The sequence below is a fragment of the Andrographis paniculata genome, unplaced genomic scaffold, assembly GCF_009805555.1.
Source record: "Andrographis paniculata isolate CXL003 unplaced genomic scaffold, ASM980555v1 Contig61END, whole genome shotgun sequence".
NCBI lineage: Eukaryota > Viridiplantae > Streptophyta > Magnoliopsida > Lamiales > Acanthaceae > Andrographis > Andrographis paniculata.
The window spans coordinates 2,843,970-2,849,255 of record NW_026137597.1 but is presented as its reverse complement, the minus strand read 5'-3'; positions in this window follow the sequence as shown (position 1 = coordinate 2,849,255).

The window sequence follows — 5,286 nt, the reverse complement described above, 5'->3', positions numbered from 1 at the left end:
TACATATGAAAGCTATAACAACAACAATTAATTTATGGACTTATTAAAATAATTAAATTGTCCAAAAAATACTAAATGCAGCGGAATCACACAGGCAAAAATATGCCACCCAAATATACTATAAATTTAATATAATGAATATTTATAGTCGAATTTGCATAAAGTATAATGTCGAAAACACATGCTATATCCCAAATTTAATTGGACCTTCAAACAGATCATAATGAATCTACAATTCTGATATTCACAAAATCAGCCATGAATAAATAAATATATTGATTGGTGAATAAACCTAATGGCCAGACCATGAATATATATGTGTTATTCCAATTGCACACTTATGTATGGATGTATGTTCATGCAATTTATTTAAACCAAATAAATGAATAAATAAATATGGTTTGGCTCCATGAAGTATTTCGCACAAACAAACTGGTGCAGACATGAATCAGAATTTGAGATTATTATTCATCCAATCTTGATTTCGAAATAAATTTTAATTTCAAGTAATTTATAAATGCAGTGGTCCGCAAATTCGACAACAAAATTCATGCAAATTTTAAATCTATCAAATAAATTCATGCAGGGCGACACGATTGATATTAAATTCGCACATAGTAAATGCAATTGATATGCATATTAACCTAAATTAACACAAATCAATAAATGGGCACAAGAATATATACATCCGATTTTATATACACGATTATATATTCATATGTATTCAATTGCATGAATTATATTAAGCAAATAATAATAAATAAACCAACGCACCATGATTCATCCTTATTCAAAATACAATTAGCTGCTATCATATATATATATATACAAATAAATAAACAAACAAATATATGTATGTTTGCATAATTGATTTTCATGAATGAATGAATTTAGAATGATTCCACTTGCAATTAATCCATATTTGCAAATAATATATATATATGATTGCAGATGATATCATTAGAAATTCGGACTAAACGCAGATATATTAATGCGCATAGGTACATGTTTGATTTTACTAAATTAATTAACATGTATGTGCCGCAACTCGGTTGTATAAAAACACCACAATCGATAACAATACCATACAAAGCTGATTTCGATTGCAGATTAATTCATCTAATATCATATCTCAATAATTCAAACACGGAAAAGTTTCCTGAAGGTAATTAATTGCACATACAAGTTGACACAGATATGAAGTGCACATAAGACATTACAGAAGAATCTGAACACTCCATCGAAACACAAAAAAAAATTCAGAAATTTAATATTTTGCATAAATTAATTTCAAAATAAAATTCAAAATTTTTCTAAAAACATAATGAAATTTTCTCAAATCGCATGATTGGATTTTGATCAAGAAAATATCGCAAAGCAATTGTTGAAAATAATAATGAAATTTTCTCAAATCGCATGATTGGATTTTGATCAAGAAAATATCGAAAAACAATTGTTGAAAATAAAAAACCAAAATATTTTCAAATAAAAATTTAAAGCGAATCTTGATCAAGAATTTGACGAGAAGAAAATTCTAAGTAAGGCAGAGGCAAAAATTGCTCTGATATCAACTCAACACTAGTATGATATTGTCCGCTTTGGGCTGAGTCTGCACGGATTTGTTTTTGGATATCCTCCAAAAGGTCTCATACTAGTGGAGTTTACTTGAGACTTATAAGGTGTGTAATTTTCTTCACAACTTCCAATGTGGGACTTGGGTTTGCACCCCAACAATCCTCCCCTCAAACCAAGGACACGAGGGCGAGCTCACCACCACAACCATTGCCCAATGCCACCCAGTCCACTTCACCATCTAACCGGACTCTCAAATAGCGATGGTGTATTCTGATTTTGTGAGAGTAGGTTTAGTAACCCGTATGTAAGAGTATTTATAATTAAAAAGAAAAATCGTCCATCACGATTTTTCTGCCACTTCTCACGTATATTTTGAATGTGATGGACTTAATCGGAGAAAAATGGGCCACAATTTAAGGTTCGTTTAATTATATAAGATAATTAAAAATTAATCAAAATTCAAATATGATTAAATAATTAATTAAACTAATACTTCTTAGATCCATTTCAATATTCCATTGCAAAAAGGATTAACTACAACCGACTAGATTTATCCTTGTAATTTACATTGCAAAGTTGCGACGGAATATGAACCTTTGAAAAATTTTATCATAATTTACGATTTGTTTTGTACTGATTTATTTATTATATATTGTTTTCGTCAAAAAATTGCCACCGACGGCTTAATCGGAAAAGCCTGTCGGAATCGATTTAATTGTAGGGTTCCCCGGCCTCCTCAAGAAAGGATCCGAGCTATCTCGCGATAACCGAAAAATTAACGAAGAAAGAAGGTAAAATTGGAATGAACGCCGGAAAAATTAAATTGGAATTAACAGGAGAAAACTGTAGAAGTCGAAAAAAATAATGCAGGAAATTAAAATTGCTGGGAAAAATTAATGCAGAAGAAGATGAATTGAGAATGGCCGTCTTCCCACCTCCTTTTTCCTTTATTCCCCTAATCTTGTTCGGATAAGGCTCTTATCCCTCATTTTTCTTCAACCTCCCTAACCTCTTCTTACTTTCAAATTATGCTTTATCCGTTTCTCCGTTGACCACGTATTTTACTGATCTGGGCCTTCTTATGGGCCATATCCGCCCAGGACTGGGCTCTTGCTTGGGCCAGCCCGGTTAAATTTTGGAGTATACAAATGCCCCCCACAAAATTATTTCGGGTAAAATTAATTTGATACCCGGATAGCTTTGTAATCTTCTGAATCTGAATTCGCACGCTGACATTTGTCCCGTCTTCTTTGTGTTTCCCCAAAAACTTGACTCCTCACTTACTCTCTCCCTTTCCACTCGCGAAAGAAACCCTCACCCTTCTCGCTCTTCCCTTCAGCTCCATCTCTTCGCCGGTGAACTCATTTTCTCCATTCTCGAGATAGGACGCGGTGGTCCCAGGGTCCATTCCGACGAAGCAACCAGGCGGCGTTCTCAACGATTCCGGCGACCGGCGGGCGAAGGGACACTGTCGAGGGTTACCTGCGGTTTTTTCGCCACGGGGGGAGCTCCGATGTCTAGGTTGAAGTCGGGCGCTCAGGCCGGCCGTCCTCCTCCGACGCGCTCCGGGAGGGCCCCCTTTGTCGTCCTACGGTAATCGGTTTGGGCTCGCGCCCTTCGCGAAAGATCGAGACAAGTTGCCAGAGGGTTTCTTCGACGCCCTCGGCGGGGGTAAGCTCTTGCTAGCCCAATCTTGGTTCAATCTTGCTGTTTTTCCTTCCCGTATTTTTCGGCTCCCTAGTATTATTTCGGAGTTCAAGTCTTGGAAAGATAGACTAGATCCTTTATATAGGGCACAATGGAAAACTTGGGGCACGGACTGATTTTACCCATTGCGATAATCTTATGATCAAATCCCTTTTGTATTTTTGGAGCCCCAGCATAAACGCATTTGTGTTTCCCTTTGGGATCCTGGCCCCAACCGTGTTAGATGCGGTTGCGATTTTAGGCCTTCCTTCGAAAGGGGTAGAATCTCCTTTATCCCCATCATATAAACCCGATCGATTACTGATTCCCGTCGCCTATGATAGCAACACCACCATGAGTCAGTTTATTGTGTCAAATATGCTTTCCGGCCCTGTTGAGTCTTTGGAACACAATGCCTTCCTTATGTTTTGATTTAGCAAGTATTTCGTTTGTTGTGCGTCGAAAGGATTTGTCCGGGAGGTGGAACCGATTGTGCACGTCCTTATGTCTGGGGCGGAGATAGAATTAGCCTCTTACTTCTTGGGTTTCTTATGCCATGGCGTAAACGAATTCCTGGGGAAGCTCTCTGTCTCCTCTTCCCGCGAACCGGTCGGAGCGGGCCCTCTGTGGTTTCTTGAGTTATGGGTGCAACTATATTTTCCGAATTTAATCAGCCCGCGCCTTGAACTCCCCTCCAGGCCGTTCGTAGCTTTGGGTCCTTATTTTGCATCATATCCCACTTTTCAAGGCGATCTCCATTCAATCACCTACTCCCTCATACACGAGACCAATCGATCTTTGGCTAACTTCAGCCCTTTGTCTGGTTTCTTTACATCTCGTGACGCTTCTATTGCTGTCACCCCCGACTTTTCTAGCTCCATATGTTGGAACAAATGTCTTACTGCTCGTATTTTAGTCGAGGGATTATCTGTAGCCTCTCGATACAATCCCTTGCTAGGGGAAGTTTACCAGCCTCAGTACTGCGCGCCAGTTCGGTTTGGTTCAAGGGATCCCCCTGTTTGGTTACCTTCTACCACCCCCCTTACTGCGGGTCAGACTTTAGGATCGTCCCTTGTCGATGATTGGCATGCTTATATCTGTGATATAGAGGAACTGCTACATTCATCCTATGCTTTTAATCCAAGCACGTTGCTCTCTTTCAATGGCTGGTGGGCCGAGTTTTTGGTTCACTCGAATGTGGCGGCTCTTCGGCGGTCCCTGGTCAGTCCGGATGATAAGCATTCAAGTGGTAAAGAGTCACCTGCCGCTGTTTCCAAGGAGGTGGAGAAAGTATTCATATCTTCGGCCATAGGTATTTTACTTATTCACTATTGCATAGCCCGAAGACGGGTCGTGACCGATCCTTTTTCTTTTGATCACAGGTACACCTCTTGTGGCGGGTGCCCCGTCCGCGTCACTCTCAGCCACTCGCCGTTCCCGAAGGATGATATCGAAGCCAGCCACGCCAAGTTGCGGCCAAAGCGCCCTGCCAAACGGCCAGCTCCGTCACCACCTTTTCAGGTATTTTGAACAATGAGTTTCCTTTTTGAGGAAACAAAGGCCTTATGGTTGCTGGTCTTTTGCAAATTCCTCGCCAGAAAGCTGCGTCCGTGTCCTCTGTTGCTCCGACTGCAGACTCACTTTCTTGGACGTCTCTGGCTCAGATATGCTTCATCCTTCCCTCATTTCGTATTTATGTAGGGAAGGCATTCTGATGACCCTCCTTGGCAGGTTCTCCGTGCGGGAACAGGCTCTGAGACCGTCATTAAGTCAGCTGAACGATCTGCCTCCCTTCCACCGTCTTTCCAAGAAAAAGTCTAACAGTTGATTCTGATTTGCTTCTGGAATCGGTTTCTAACTTGGTAAATACACGCAGGTTTCGCATGGACCTACAACTCCGGGAGGATTGTTTTATTTGGCCCGGGTTCGTTCCCCTGTCTTAGCCAGACCTGAGCCAGTAAGGACGTCTCCTTCTCCACCTGTTCCTTTGGCCCCGAAAGTTGTCCCTGCTGATGTGGAGACATA